At 44.8% G+C, this 16,945-nt stretch overlaps 1 non-coding gene across 1 annotated transcript; it reads left to right on the top strand.

Moving 5' to 3' along the window:
• Positions 1–5,107: 5,107 nt before the first annotated feature.
• LOC114806227 lies at positions 5,108–5,245 on the top strand. The gene has a single exon (XR_003754263.1). It is a non-coding gene; the product is annotated as a small nucleolar RNA SNORA7 (small nucleolar RNA).
• The last annotated feature ends 11,700 nt before the right edge of the window (positions 5,246–16,945 follow it).

Genomic DNA, 16,945 nt, shown 5'->3' on the forward strand with positions numbered 1-16,945 from the left:
CGATCCATGTGTAAAAACAGGCACAGTAAAAAAAAAAAAAGCACAGGAAAGGGGCCCCGCTCCAAAACCAGGCCACCTCATCCCATAATAAATGTGGTATTTGTTGAGTATTTACTATGTGCTAGGCACTGTACTAAGCGCTGGGGTGGATACAAGCAAATCGGGTTGGACACAGTCTCTGTCCCACTTGGAGAAGTGAAGTGACTTGCCCAAGGTCACACAGCAGAGAAGTGGGGAAGCTGGAATTAGAACCCATGACCTTCTGACTCCCAGGCTTGTGCTCTATCCATTATGCCATTCTACCAAGTTGCCCCATATGGACCATGGGACTCTCCAGACTGATACTTGCCAGCCCTCCAGGATTGCTCCCTCCATCCTGCTTAGATCAGACATGGATGGGCACCTCAAGGACCAGAAGCAGTATGGCCTGATGGATAGAGCACGGGCTTGGGAGTCAGAAGGACCTGGGTTCCGTTCCTGGCTTCACCACTTGCCTGCTGTGTGCCCTTAGGCAGGTCACTTCACTTCTCTGGGCCTCTGCTGTCTCATCTCTAAAATGGGGATTAAAATTATGAGCCCCAGGTGGGACATGGCCCTGTGTCCAACCCGATTAGCTTGTTTCTACCCCAGTGCTTAGTACATTCTCTGGCACATAGTTAAGCACTTCAGAAATACCATTAAAAAAGAGTAGAATGATATTATGCCTAGAAAGCTCTGGTTTTACTGGATCACCATTAGGCTCTTTCACCTTGGTGAATATCTTATCCCTGACCTGTCAAAACAGGAGGAAAACCAAGATTTCCTTGATGCACCAGCGCTGAGATGCTACCTGTATTATGCTTAAACAGTAATAAGAATAGTTGTAATATTCATTAAATACTTGCGTGCCAAACACTATACCTAGAGAAGCAGCGTGGCTTAGTGGAAAGAGCATGAGCTGGGGAGTCAGAGGTAGTGGGTTCTACTCCCGGCTCCACCACTTGTCTGTTGTGTTATCATGGCCAAGTCACTTCACTTCTCTGTGCCTCAGTGACCTCAGCTGGAAAATGGGAATTGAGACTGTGAGCCCCAAAAGGGTCAACTTGATTACCTTGTATCTACCCCAACGCTTAGAACAGTGCTTGGCACATAGAAAGCGCTTGACAAATACCATCATTATTATTGCTATATTAAACCCTGGGATAGATACAAAATAATCAGGTCAGACAAAGTCCCTGTCCCACATGAGGCTCCCAGTCTAAGCAGGAGGGACAACTGATATTGACTCCCCATTTTAGACATAAGGAAACTGAGGCACAGCGAAAGTAAGTGACTTGCCCCAGGTCAAACAGTAGGCGTGTTGGGGAATCAGAATTGGATCCTAGGTCCTCTGGTTCCCTGGCCCAGGCTCTTTCCACTAGGCCATGCGACTTCTCTAAGCACCGGGTTAGATATAACGCACAATACTGGGTCGAAAGTTTCTGATTCTATTGTATTTACTGAATTACAAATGGCGATATTTGTTAAGCACTTACTATGTGGCAGGCACTGTCCCAATCACTGGGGGGGATACAGGCAAGTGTTCACTGTGCGCACAGCACTCTAACAACGGCTTGAAAGAGTATAATGCAGCATAGTCGATAGACATGTTCCCTGCCCACAGTAAGCTTAAAGTCTGGGGGGGGTGGAAAGATATTAATATAAATAAATAAATGACAGTTATCTACACAAGTGCTGTGGGGCTGAAGGAGGGATGATTAAAGAGTGCAAATCCAAGAGCATGGGTGATACAGAAGAGAATGGGAGAAGAGAAAATGAGCACCTAGTTACAGAAGACCTCTTGGAGTAGATGTGATTTTTAATAAAGCTCTGAAGTTGGGGACAGTTTGGTTGAGAAAATGCGCAGTGAAGAAAAACTTCAACAAAAGGACATTCAGTTGCTCTAAGTTGAGACCCATTACTTTCAAAAAGAGATGCTGCCTAGCTATTAACAACAAAAAGCAAACATTTCTTATTAATGGCATTGTAACAGAATTACAATTTATCATTTTTGTATATTTTTGCATTCCTAATATTGAAAATGTTTGAAAATTCTTTTAAATGGGCCTTACGGTTAAGACCAAGTTTACTTCACTAGATTAACATTTCAGAAAGTGATTTAATAATGTTTACAAGGAATCTTTTTAAAAATCACAGCCATTACAAACTAGATGGGTAGTATGTTGCATTACAGTGCACTGGGGCAAAGACTTTAATTTGAGTTGTCATAAATAATAAAGGCTTGGAACATTTTTAAAAAGCTGACAAATAATAGAAAGGAAAAGGGACTTTCCCCCCGTACCCCCCTGCCCCCTCCTCCGGCCCTTCCTCCTGACCAGTCCTGTAGTACATATGAAAGAGCAGAGCCCAGAGGAAAGAGCTTGGGTTCAGGAATCAGAGGACCTGGGTTCTAATCCCACTCTACTACTTGTCTGCTGTGTGACCTTGAGAAAGTCACTTAATTTCTCTGTGCGTTGGCCTAGGACAGAAGGACAAGGGTTCTAATCTCACTGTCACCTCTTGCCTGATGTGTAACCTTGGGCACATCACTTCACTTTTCTATGCCTCACTTACCCTGTCTGTAAAATGGGGACTAAAATGTGGGACAGGGACTATGTTGACCCAATTACCTTGTACCTACCCAATGCTCACTCAGTACAGTACCTGGCACATAGGAAGCGCTTATTAACAAATACCATTAAAAACAAAATATTGAGCACTTTTTGTATGCAGAGGACTAAACACTAAGCCTCTTGGTACAATATGACAGTACAACAGCTTTGATACTATTATTAATGGGCCAAAGGAACATATATGAATAGGGTATGAATTTTTCATGATTAAAAACAAATATCATTTGGGGACTAACTATCGGGGGTAATGGCTTTGGTGGTTTTTTAATCAGAGTATGATTCAGGTTCAAATTTCAAAAGGCTTAATCTTTTTTTTCCTACATTTTGGGTGGTATTTTCCCTTTGATTTGTACGATCCACATACAACCACAGTTGCCTGGTCAGTGTTTCTTTCTTAATCTTGATACTTTCCTGGGTTTGCACATAATGCAAAAGGCAAAATGAACATACAACTTTTCAATTCCCTCTGAGGATCTGTGATTTCAGAAGGGCCTGAAAGTTGGCGGGAACAATGGTCCACCAGATGTGAAGGGAGAAGGAGTCCCAAGCAGAGGAGAGATTCTGAGCAAAGAAAGGTCAGTGGAAACAATGGAAATGATGAGCCAAATTAGGGTCAGTTAGGGAAATCGACTCTCTGTGGAGGAATGGAAGGGGTTGCTTGCCTTAGCCAGGACCAAGGAAATCTTTTTTCCTCCCTCTCAGGGTGACGAGATACTATTTGACTGACGGTGAATAAGAATAATAATTATGATATTTGTTAAGTCCTTCCTATGTCAAGCATTATTCTAAGCGCTGGGGTAGTTCAATCAGTCTGTCAGTGGTACTGAGTGCTTACTATGGGCAGAGCAATGTACTAAGCACTTGGAAGATTACCATACAACAGTCAGGAGACAAGTTTCCTGCTCACAGTGAGCTTACGGCCTTGAGACAAACTTATATTCAAAGAAATGAAGTTGGATACAGTTCCTGTTCCCTATGGGGCTCAAAGTCTAAATTGGAGGGAGGGAGATTTAATCCCCATTTTACAGATGAGGAAACTGAGGCACAGAGAACTATGTGACTCAGCAAACCATTACATAATTATTTGTTTTAATGCATGTCTCCCCCTCTAGACGGTACACTCATTTTGAGCAGGGAACGTGACCGCTAGCTCTGCTGTATTGTTCTCTATCGAGTACTCAGCACTGTGTTCTGCACTTAGGAAGCACAAAAGAGATACAACCGACTGATGGATTGATTGAAGGGGCAGGGCCAGGATTAGAATTCAGTTCCTCTGACTCCCAGGCCCAAGCTCTTTCCACTAGACCATCCTGCTGCTATAGAAAAATAGAAATACAAATAGCCTTTCTATTCCCACCATAAAAGGAACCAAAGGAAACTGGCAGAACAGCAGCGCAGATTTCCATTATGCATCAATCAGTCAATCAATGATATTTACTGAGCACTTACTATGTGCAGAGCGCTGTATTAAGCACTTGGGAGAGTACAGTGCAACAGAATTAGCAGATCTGTTCCCTGCCTGTAATGAGGTTATAGTCTAGAGGGGGAAAACGTCCTTCCTGACCTTATAGGTTTTGAGAAACAGAAACAGGTTTCAGGCCCAGGATGGAGTCTCCTTCCTTGATAGTTTTTAGGAAAAATACGTAATGGTCATAAGACGATCAAAAGTGATTGCCAGGCAAGTCTTTGGGGGAAGGGGAGAGAGGAGACCATCCGTTCTGAAGCATTCGATTACCTTGCCCCCTCTTACCTCATCTCACTGCTCTCCTACTACAACCAAGCCCACACACTTTGTTCTTCTGTGGGCAAGTCACTTAACTTCTCTGGGCCTCAGTTACTTCATCTGTAAAATGGGGATTAAGACTGTGAGCCCCACGTGGGACAACCTGATCACCCTGTATCTACACCAGCGCTTAGAACAGTGCTCTGCACATAGTAAGCGCTTAACAAATACTAACATTATTATCATTATTATTACTATTATTTCTGACTTTTGTCCATCCAATAAAGACACTAGCCAACCCTATTTGATTCCCTGAATGAAAATTTGGCCTCATGGACCGAGCCTGGGTTCAGCTCTCTAACAGCTGTGATGACTCTTCAATAGGCTGTTACTGTGGCCCTGCAATATTTGAGCTAGAGTTTATATGTATGTGTTTGTGTCAGTCTGCTTTGTCTTCAAACCCCCAAAAGCCATACTTCACTGGACTTCTGACAACATATCACAACAATGAGTCAAAAGTACATGGAGCCAAACATATTCCTTCTTCCTGGCCTACCTCCTCCCTGCTCGTGACCTTTTCCCTACTCATTCTCCACACCCCCTACTGCTCCATCACCTCACTGAGATTCTCGAAAACAGTTCACTGAAGGCCACCAATTGGTTAATCACCTTCTAGTGAGGCATTCGGAACTGTGCGGAATCGTTACAAATAAACCTGAAGTGAGCCTTACTTCCCCTCTCAGGGTCGCACCTGGAGAGTTTCCAGTACTCTACCAGTCCCGTCTATTGGAGGGAGGGTCAAGCAGAGGCTTATCCATTCCATTCCTAGCTTGGCTAGTGGCTAGTGAGTGGAAGAGGGACGGCTACAGATCAAAACTCACCTTTGCTGGGCTGCAGCGGCATGGGAGAGAGTCGAGGGTGGAGACTCCAGTTTACTGCGCACAAGGAGGCAATAGGAAACCACTTCCCTATTTTGACCAAGAAAACTCTATGGAATCACTACCAGAACGATTGCAGATGGAGTTGGGGCATTCTGGGAGAGATGTGTCCATGACGTCGCTGTGGTTCGGAGACGACTTGACAGCATAAGGCAAGACAGAGAGCCCTTCTTAGGCACTTGGGCGTTACAAACCATTCTGAACTTCTAGACTGTAAGGCCTTAGAGAATTAGCATGGCCTAGTTGATAGAGCATGGGCTTGGGAGTCAGAAGGATGTAGGTTCTAATTCTGGCTCTTGTCTGCTGTGTGACCTTGGGAAAGTCACTTCTCTGGGCCTCAGTTCCCTCATCTGTAAAATGGAGATTAAGATTGTGAGCATTCTGTGGGACAGGGACTGTGTCCAACCCAAATTGCTTGTATCCCTTCCAGTGCCTAATATGCTGCCTGGCACATAGTAAGTGCTTAACGAATACAATAATTATTATTAGTAGCAGTAGTAATAGTAGTAATAATGATAATAATGATGGTATTTGTTAACGCTTACTATGTGCCGAGCACTGTTCTAAGCGCTGGGGCAGATACAAGGTTATCAGGTTGACCTATGTGGGGCTCACAGTTTTCATCCCCATTTTACAGATGAGGGAACTGAGGCCCAGAGAAGTGAAGTGACTTGCCCAAAGTCACACAACTGACAAGTGATGGAGTTGGGATTCGAACCCATGACCTACGACTCCCAAACCCGTGCTCTTTTCACTAAGCCAAGCTGCTTCTCAATAGTAGATTTGTGGGCAGGGAAAATAACTACCAACTCTCTTGCACTGTACTCTAAAGCATGTGGGAAGCAGTGTGGCTCACGGGAAAGAACACGGGTCTGGAAACCAGAGGACCTGAATTCTAACCCTGACTCTGCCACTCGTCTGCTATGTGACCTTGGTTAAGTCACTTAACTTCTCTGTGACTCACTCACTTCACCTATATAATGGAGATTTAGAAGTGTCCATCTTGTATCCATTCCAGTGCTTAGAACGGTGTCTGGCACTTAGTAAGTGCTGTGGCAAAAGCCTGGACTTGGGAGTCAGAGGATGTGGGTTCTAATCCCGACTCCTCCACTTGCCTGCTGTGTGATCTTGGGCAAGTAACTCTGCTTCTCTGTCCCTGTTATCTCATCTTAAAATGGGGATGAAGGTTGTGAGCTCCACGTGGGACAACCTGATTACCTTGTATCTACCCCAGTGCTTGGAACAGTGGTTGGCAGAAAGTTAGTGCTTAATAAATACTATAATAATCATTATTGTTATTATCATTAATAAAAAGTACTTAATATAGTCTGGCCACAGAAAACATGAAATACAAACTGTGGATTAGTTACATGCTGTTCAGGAAGCTTGGATTCTGCTTCATGCACTTACCCAAGGACACCAAGATCTCTCTGCCAAGAGGCCTCAAACCATTGCGGACCATCAGCCATCTCCCATGACAGAGATCTGTCTCAGGACACTGAGATCTCTCCACCAAGAGACTATAAACCCGCAATGACCATCTACCGGTGCCCAGAACGGAGACCAGCCCCAGGACACTGAAATGTCTCTACTGAGAGGCTACACAGGCTCAAACCATTGACTAGTGCCCAGGGAACACGTCAACAACTCTGTTATATTGCAGTCTCCCAAGCACTTAGGACAGTTCTCTGCACACAGTAAGAATTCAAAAAAACCCACTGATTGATGGATTGCCTTTTTACTCCAGTTTTCCAAAGCAAGAAAGGACCACACCCATGGTTTGTCATAAAACGAAGGAAAAAAGAAAGCTGATTATAGAATTTCTCTTCCAAAACCTCTCCGTTGAGCCCTTCTAAAAGTCAGAAACTTCGGTCCTGGGGTCGGGCGGACCGGCTAGGCACGTTCTCCTTTTTCTGGCTCTGAAAAATAAAGGTCCGGTGGCTGTCAGGATGGAAGGAAGGACTGCAAGCTCACCGTGGGCAGGGAATGTGTCTGTTTACTGTTATATAATGAGAAGCAGCAAGGTGTAGTGGACAGAGCATGGGTCCGGGAGTCCGAAGGTTATGGGTTCTAATCCTAGCTCCGCCACTTGTCTGCCGTGGGACCTTAGGTAAGTCACATCACTCTCTATGCCTCAGTTCCCTCATCTAGAAAATGGGAATCGAGACTAGGGGCCCCACGTGGGACAGGGACTGTGTCCAGCCCAGTTTGCTTGCGGTGTCTGGCACAGAGAAAACACTTAACAAATGCCATAATTATTTTTATAATGTAGTCAATCATATTTATTGAGTGTTTACTGTGCCCAGAGTTCTGTACTAAGTGCTTGAGAGAATACAATTAAACAATAAACATTGTACAATAAATATATATAAATACAATAATTATTGTAAACATTGGACAATAAATATCGTATTATCTCAAGCACTCAGTACAGTGCTCTGTACACAGTAAGCACTCAATAAAACCATTGAGTGACTGGGGAATGGTGGCCTGGGTGGGCAGTGTTGTCCAGGCTCACACAAAGTGTCCTTTCCCTCTCTCTCTTCCCTCCCCACACTTTTCCCTCTCTCCCTCTCCCTGCAGACGCACAGTCCCTGTCACACAAGGGGCTCACAGTCTAAGTAGGAGAAAGTAAGATTTAATTCTCATTTTACAGATGAGAAAACTGAGGCGCAGGAAAGTGAAGTAACTTACCCGAGGTCACAGAGCAAGACAAGTGGTGAAGCTGGAATTAGAACCCAGGTCCTGTGATTCCCAGGCCTGGAATTGACTGACAGTGGTCGTCTGCTAACATTCCAAGTGACTGGAAAAGTGAGGCAACTGTCATTCATTCAATCTTATTTATTGAGCGCTGACTGGGTGCAGAACCCTGTACTTAGCGCTAGGGAGAGTGCAATATAACAATAAAGTGACAAATTCCCTGCCCGCAATTGTTTCCTTTTCCATTTCAGGGAGATAAAACTAACAAGCTAACAACTGTGGCTGGAGGGTGGTGGTGTGGAAACGTAAAAAAAACAGCTGCCCTTTTCAAATATGACTGACATTTCAAATAATCATCATGAGAAGTGCTTAAGGAATAGAGATCTGCTCTGGATCTTCCAAAGGAAAATCACTCAAAAGCCATTCTGCATGAATCCAAGATGCAGCTTAAATGAGTCAAGTGTTAAACCGCAGCAAGAAAATAAATTGATTCTCTAGACCCTGTTGGGTTTCAGAAGCTGAAGGAGTAAATGCCCCGATTCTATGATGTTTTTTTCCATTTTAGTCCTCTGATCGTTCATGTATGAGGTGTGACCTCATTTAGTGAGAGAAACGAGAGGAAGTGAATGCTGGATGGATTTCTTTACCAATCAGCAGCATGGCCTAGCAGATAGAGCATGGGTCTGAGGCTCAGAAGGAACTGGGTTCTAATCCCGGTTCTGCCACTTGTCCGCTGTGTGACCTTGGGCAAGTCACTACTTCTCTGTGCCTCAGTTACCTCATTTGTAAGATGGGGATGAAGAATATGAGTTCCATGTGAGGCATGGATTGCGTCCAGCCTGATTAGCGGATATCGTCCCCAGTGTTTAGAACAGTGCCTGGCACATAGTAAGTGCTTAACAAATACCATTAAAAATATATATATGTGGGACCGTAAGAGTTCAGTTGGGACCGAGATGTTGGAGAGCAGAAGCAACTTCCCAAACTTAGCCAATCTCAGTTTCAGGGCAGGTTCCAAGAGCCAGCGTCGAAGAGCTTTGCTGGCAGCTTCCTTCCTGCAAGCTTCGATACCAATAAACTCAAAGATTAACCCATTGGCCTCCATATTTAGCCATCTTCCAGAGACACAGCTTAGAGTCTGGTCACTTGTTATGTTAGACATTGGGCCTAATATTATAAATTATTTATATTAACGTTTGTCTCCCCTGGTGGACTGTAAGCTTGTTGTGGGCAGGAAACGTACCTACCAACTCTATTGTACTGCCCTCTTCCAAGCGCTTAATTCAGTGCTCTGCGCACAGTAAGCTCTTAGTAAATACCGTCGATGGAATGATTCATAATAGTCTTTTCCTGAGTACACACTTTCTCTTGAATGACAACATGAAGCAACATGGTGTAGTGGATAGGGCATGGGCCTGGGAGTCAAAAGGACCTGGGTTCTAATCTTGACTCTGCCACTTATGTGACTTTGGGCAAGTCGCTCAACTTCTCTGTGCCTCAGTGGCCTCATCTGTAAAATGGGGATTAAGACCGAGAGCTCTGTATGTGACACAGAGTGTGTCCAACGTGATTAGCTTGTATCTTGAAGTGCTTGGTACCGTACCTGGTACCTAAAAAGCACTTAACAAATACCATAAAAGAATAATAATTACCAGCCATTACATCCTACCTCTCTCATTTGTCTATCCCAGCATTTAGTACAGTGCCTGGAACACAGTAAGTGCTTAACAAAATTACCAGCCATACATTCCACCTCTCTCATTTGTCAATCAAGTGCATTTTCTTCAGTGCAGTTTCCTCTCCACCTTAACCTTTCCTACTAAAGACCATTTCTTAGTATTCTGCACAACACAGATAGGTCATAAATGTCCAAGCCTATCAGTCAACTCACCACAACTCCATATTTCCTGTGCTTGCTAGGACTCGAAATGACTCGCTGTAACTTCCATCTTTAAATTAATGGAAACCCCACGGGGACAAAGATGCTTCAGGCTTCTGAGAGTTAAAAGGGCAAGAGGCAGGTCCACAGTGAATTGGGATCCCTGTGCCCATTAGATAATGATGATGATGGGATTTGTTTAGCACTTACTATGTGCCAAGCACTGTTATAAGTGCCGGGGTAGGTACAAGGTAATCACGTTGTCCTATGTGGGGCTCACAGTCTTAATCCCCATTTTACAGATGAGGTAACTGAGGCACAGAGAAGTTAAGTGACTTGTCCCAAGTGTTGTTAAATAATACCATTCAGAGGAGATGGGCGTCTGCAGCCAGTTCGCTATACATATGTACAAACCAGGCAACACTATTGTTCTGGCACTCAGTCATTCATTCCCAGTTACTGAGAACATCAACTAACTTCCAAGGTGATGTTATAGATGTCATCTATTGATTTAAGAAAGATGGGTCGAGTTTCTGAAATGACTAAGGCACAGACTCTATTTAGAACTGCAATTTACATTCCCCTGGCTGCCTTTTCCAATTAGCCACAAAGGGATCCAACTTTACAACTTTGGAAACCAAATTCCTTTGATTTTTTAAGGTATTTGTTAAGAGCTTATTATATGCCAGGCACTGTAATAAGCATTGGGGCAGATACAGGCTCATCAGGTTGGACATAGTCCCTGTCCCACATGAGGCTCACAGTCTTAATCCTCATTTTTTGGATGAGATAACTGAGGCACGGGGGAGTTCAGTTGCTTGCCCAAGTTCTCACAGCAGACAAGTGGTGGAGCCAGGAATAAAACCTATGTTTTTTCCACATGAGTAGCCATGGAAACCTGACAGCACCGTATAAACTCTCTTTTTTCCAGAAATTCAAGAGGAACTCGTCCATACTTGGACTCTTGCTAAGATTGACGGTGCTAGGAAATGAGCCCCTTGCTCATCTAACTGCATCTAACCTGATTAACTCTTATCTAGCCCAACATTTAGAACAGTGCTCGACACATGGTAAGTGGTTAATAAGTATCGTAAAAAAATAACAAAACCCATTTGGGGGTCACAGCTGAGACCTTCAGCTGAGTCTGATGGCATTAACTGCCTTCATAAGGTCTGTGAAAACTGCATGATAATAATAATGATAATGATGGTATCTGTTAAGTGCTCACTATTTGCCAGGCACTGTACTAAGCGCTGGGGTGGATACAAGCAAACAGTACCTGTCCCACATGGGGCTCACAGTCTCAATCCATTTTACAGATAAGGTAACTGAGACACAGAGAAGTGGTGTCTTGCCCAAGGTACATGCAGTGGTTTACCATTCAACTCCTTACCATCAGCTGTAAAGTATTCAGTAAGCTCTTGCCAGCCTACCTTACCTTGCCAATCTTCAACTGCAACCCAGACCTCAACCTCTGCTCCCCTCATATCAGTCTACTCACTGCAGCCCAACCTTATCTTCTTATGGCTGACCCCACGTCCATGTCCTCCTTTTGGCCTGGAACTCCCTCTCCCTTCAGATAAGACAAACCACCACTCTGTTCATCTTCAAAGTCTCATTTAAATCCCATCTCTGAGAAGAATTCCCTGACTATCCTCTCATTTTCCCACCCTATTCACCTTTCTTCTGCATCACATACAATAATAATATTAACGATGGCATATGTTAAGAGCTTACTATATGCCAAGCGCTATTCTAAGAGCTGGAGTAGATAAAAGGTAATCAGGTTGTCCCACGTGGGGCTCACAGTCTTCATTCCCATTTTACAGATGAGGTAAGTGAGGCAGAGAGAAGTTAAATGGCTTGCCCAAAGTCCCACAGTTGACAAGTGACGGAGCCAGCAATAGAACCCATGACCTCTGACTTCCAAGCCCATGCTCTTTCGACTAAGCCACGCTGCTCCTCTAAAGCCCTTGGACCTGTACGCCTTAAACACTTTATATTTCCCACCCCCAACACCCATATGTACATATCCTTATACTCTGCCATTTCCCCTGTCTTGTAATTTCCTCTAGCTGGCAAACTTCTTTTTTTATGGTATTTATTAAGCGCTTACTAAGCACTGGAGTAGATGCAAGCTAATGAGGTTGGTCTGAATCCATGTCCCACATGGGGCTCACAGTAAATCCCCATTTTACAGATGAGGTCACTGAGGCACAGAGAAGTGAAATGACCTACCCAAGGTGACACAGCAGACAAGCGGCAGAGCCGGGATTAGAACCTAGGTCCTCGTGACGTCCAGGCCCATGCTCTATCCACTGGGCCATGCTACTTCTCCTTGTGGACAGAGATCCTGTCTAACTATTCTAGTGAATTTCACCCGTCTAACTTCTTAGAACAGTGCTCTTTACACAGTAAGCATTTAATAAAAGCCATTGATTGACTTCCTGAGATCTACCGAGGTAAAGTGTGTAGGTACTCACTGTACTTCAATCATGTTTATATCACAAGAGACCTCACGCCCAGGTCTTCCCTCTGGCCTGGAACTCCTTCCCCCTTCCTATCTGACAAACACTGACTCTTCTCATCTTCAAAGCCTTACTGAAGGCACATCTCCTCCAAGGGGCCTTCCTTTCTAAGCTCTCATTTCCTCTTCTCCCACGCCCATAAGCATCGCCCTTGTACTTGGATTTGCACCCTTTATTGACCCTTCCTTCAGCTCCACAGTACTTATGTATATATCTGTAATTCATTTATTAATAAGCACTTAATACAGTTCTTTGGACACAGTAAGGGCTCAATAAATACGATTCAATTGAATGACATTACAGTCTCCCCTTCTAGACTCTAAGCTCACTGTGGGCGGGGAATGTGTCTACCAACTCCGTTATATTGTAGTCTCCCAAGTGCTTAGTACAACTCTCTGCACACAGTAAGTGTTCAATAAACTGGATTGATTGATGGATTGATTGAAGGAGAGAGGCTTGAACTCCAAAAGCCAAAGGAAGAGGGTGGGAGTAAAAAAGGAAATAAAGGAGAGTCCTCCTCCCCTCACCCGACACATTCCCACTGCACCTTCCAGGTTTCTGCTCTCAGGTGTGTCCTGTGCATTCCCAGCCGGGTGGACTCAAGCCTCTGCTGAGCATTTCCCAGACCCTCTCTCAGCCAGATGGCTGATGTTCTAGGTTGTTTCACCAGCTTCTCTCTCTACCAAAAGGCTGTCATTCTGGGGTGCTCTCCTGACTTCCCTCTCCAGCAGCAGGATGTCATTCCCGGGAGCTCTCCCGGCCTCTTTCTCCACCAGAAGGCTGCCATTCCAGGATACTCCCCAAGCATCTCCCTCCATCGGATGGCTCCATCGGATGGAGCAGGGTGCTCCACCAAGCTTCTCTCCCCACCAGACGACTGCATGCATCCACAATGACCACTGCCTTCCCGCCACATTTCCCATGGCCCTCTGCATCCTCCTCTACTGGACAGTCAAACTCCCTCCCTGGCACCCCACCCTGCCTCCTCCACATCATCGAGGAGCCTCAATCCCAACGTACCCCTCACCAGCCTGGGGGGCCAGAGAAAAGCAACCTCAGCCTGGCGCCGGCCCCCACAGAACCCGCAGGAAGATTGGGTGGCTACTGCCAGAGCCCTCACTGTGGCCATGGTTGTGTCTGGGGACTCTGAACCATGAGGAGTTCAAAATTCTGTTCCTCTCATCACAACTCCCTTTGTTTTTGTCTCCATGGGGTCTTAAAGTTTGTTTCATCTCTGTTAGTGAATCTTTCCATCACAAGTTCTGTTAACACTGTAACAGAAACATTCCCTGTCCACAGTGAGCTTACTGCCCAGAGTGGGGAGGATTGTCAGAGACTGTCCCCTCTCCCCCTTTTTATTTTGAGATTGTGAACCCCCACAAGGACAGGGATTTGTCTCAAACCCACCTGATCATCACTTCCCAACTTCAAAGCCTTACTGAAGACAAATCTCCTCCAAGAGGCCTTCCCTGATTAAGCCCTCATTTCTTCTTCTCCCACTCCCTTCTGCTTCACCCTTGACCTGGGCTTTGTACCCTTCATTCACTCCTCCCTCAGCCCCATAGCATTTATGTAAATATCCATAATTAATCTACATTAATGCCTGTCTCCTCCTCTAGACTGCAAGTTCCTTGTAGGCAGGGTACCTATCTACCAACTCTGCTATATTACTCTCCCCTAAAAACTTAGTCAAGTACTCTGCACCCAATAAGCAATGAAGTAATATGATTAAGTGATTTCCCAGTGCTTAGCACAGTGCTCTGCACACAGTAAGTCTTTAATATTATCGTGACTACTGCAAGAAAATGAAAACACAATAACCAGTACAGGCAGATGGATCTTCCTTAAATATGTAGAACAGCAGTGATGGGCTTTCATTGAATTTCTTTCTTAAACTCAAAATCATGAATTCTGGCTTGGACTGGGCCAATAAGTGTTTGTGAGAGAACCCTCACTGAGAATTGCTAACATACCTAACATGTGGTTAGTATTACACAGTCCTTATTTTAGGGCTATTTCTGCTTGAGTAGCAACTTGAAATAAATAAGGAGGTTGAGCATACTCATTGTCAGTAACAAGCCATACAACATAGGTCAACTCATTCACCAAATGTTTCTGAGCCCAAACCAAATCCATTTCAGGGCATATAATTCAGTCAGTCAGTGGTATTTATTGAGCCTTTCCTGCATGCAGAGCACTGTACTGTTATAGTGTTAACACTACAATAGAAACATTCACTATCCACAGTGAGTTTATTGCCCAGAGAGAGGAGGATTGTCAATTGCCATTTTAATGAGGTCTGAGTTTCTGGAGAGTTCCCTACCCCTCTAATGTTCTCATGGATCAATTACTTTCACATAATCTCTTTATTTACCTGGTCATGTCCTTCAATTCAACATTTACGGATGGTATCCCGACAGTGCAGTCCTTCCAGAAGCGTTAACCTTCCAGATCTGATGAGATATTAGTGGAGTTCTACAAGGAAAGAAAGAAAAAACACAGTTTTTTATGGTATTTTTAAAGCACTTACTATGTACCAGCCACTTTGCTAAGCCCTGGGGTAGGTACAAGCTAATCAGTTTGGGTACAGTCCCTGTTTCACATGAGGCTCACAGTTTAAATTGGAGTGAGGAGGATTTAAATCCTCATTTTTACAGGTGAGGCAAAGAGAAGTGAAGTGACTTGCCCAAGGTCACACAGCAGACAATTTAGACCCCAGGCCCTTCTGACTCCCAAGCCCGTGCTCTATCCACTACGCCACACTGCTTCCTTCTAAGCCAATTGCAACTCCTTAGATAACAATAATAATAATAATAATAATTGTGGTATTTATTATGCACTTACTAGATGTCATGCACTGTACACAGGACAATCAAGTCCCACATTAGGCTCCCAGAGTTGGTAGGAGGAAGAACAGGTATTTAATCCCCATTCTGTAGAAAGTGAGACACCAAGAAGAAGTTCAGTGACTTGCCCACGGTTAGAGAACTGACAGATGGTGGAGCTGGGATTACAATCCAGAGCCTCTGACACCCATGCCCAGGTTCTTACCACTTGGCTGCTAGCCCTGAGAAACTCCTAGAAGACTCATGATCATTTTGATGAGGGAATCAGGCAAGTCGGCTCGGAGCCTTCTCCTTCCCAACTAAAAATTTCTGAGGTCCCTTTGGCTTTTTTTATGGTATTTCTTCAGCGCTTACTATGTTCCAGGCACTGTACTAAGTGCTGGGGTAGAAGCAAGCTAAGCAAGTTGGACGCAGTCCATATCCCACATGGGGCTCAGGATCTTAATCCCCATTTTACAGACGAGTTAACCGAGGCCCAGAGAAGTGAAGTGACTTTTTCAAGGTCACACAGACGAGCGGTGGAGCTGGGATTCATTTGCTTGGATGAAGACTGCCATCCCTCTGATGTTGAAAGGGAGCACAAGAGTCTGGCATCCAGAGAGAGCTCTACTCTCCGAGAACTGAACTGTAGGAGTGGGTTGTCGCAAAGGAAGCCACGGATCTGCCTGAAGCCAAAGATCAACCATGATCTTCTAGCTCATTAGACAATGGGCTCCACTTCCTCGTCACCCATTAAAATGTCTGTGGAAGATTTCCCCATTCACGAGGTTAGTGGTAAATCATTGGGAAAGATAAAATAATTTAGCCATCCACCCCATTCCTTTCCAAAAACAATACAAAAAACATTAATACCACAAACATTGCCATTATGGGGCCAGACAGTGGTCCACCCAGGCCAGGTTGTTGTTTTTTTGTTTTTTTCCTTGATTTGTTAAGTGCTTATCCTGCACCAGGCACAATTCTAAGGGCTGAGGGAGAGACAAGTCCCCGTCCCACATGGAACTCACAGTCTTAATCCCCATTTTATGGATGAGGATACTGAGGCCCAGAGAAGTGAAATAATAATGTTGGTATTTGTTAAGCGCTTACTATATGCAGAGCACTGTTCTAAGCGCTGGGGTAGATACAGGGTCATCGGGTTGTCCCACGTGAGGCTCGCATTTAATCCCCATTTTACAGATGAGGTAACTGAGGCCCAGAGAAGTGAAATGACATGCCCACAGTCACCCAGCTGCCAAGTGGCAGAGCAAGGATTCGAACCCATGACCTCTGACTCCCATGCCCGGGCTCTTTCCACTGAGCCACGCTGCTTCTATGCCCGAGGTCATACAGCACACGCTGCTGTGCCCGAGGTCACACAGCAGACAAGTGGCAGAGCTGGGATTAGAACCCGGGTCCTTATGGGTCTGATGGTGGCAACAGGATAATTGGAAAAGCCATATCATGGTAGCTCTTCTCTTGTCTTACGCCGTCAAGTCGTTTCCGACCTAGAGCGTCCCCCAGAACACCCCGCTCTCCATCTGCAATCGTTCTGGTAATGAATCCATAGGGTTTACTTGGTAAAAATCTGGAAGTGGTTTATGGACGGTAAATGGAAGTGGCTGTCATCTGCGCAGTAAACTCAAGTCTCCACCCTCAACTTTCTCCCATGCCACTGCTGCCCAGCATGGGTGAGCTTTG

This window comes from Ornithorhynchus anatinus, chromosome 21, assembly GCF_004115215.2.
Source record: "Ornithorhynchus anatinus isolate Pmale09 chromosome 21, mOrnAna1.pri.v4, whole genome shotgun sequence".
NCBI lineage: Eukaryota > Metazoa > Chordata > Mammalia > Monotremata > Ornithorhynchidae > Ornithorhynchus > Ornithorhynchus anatinus.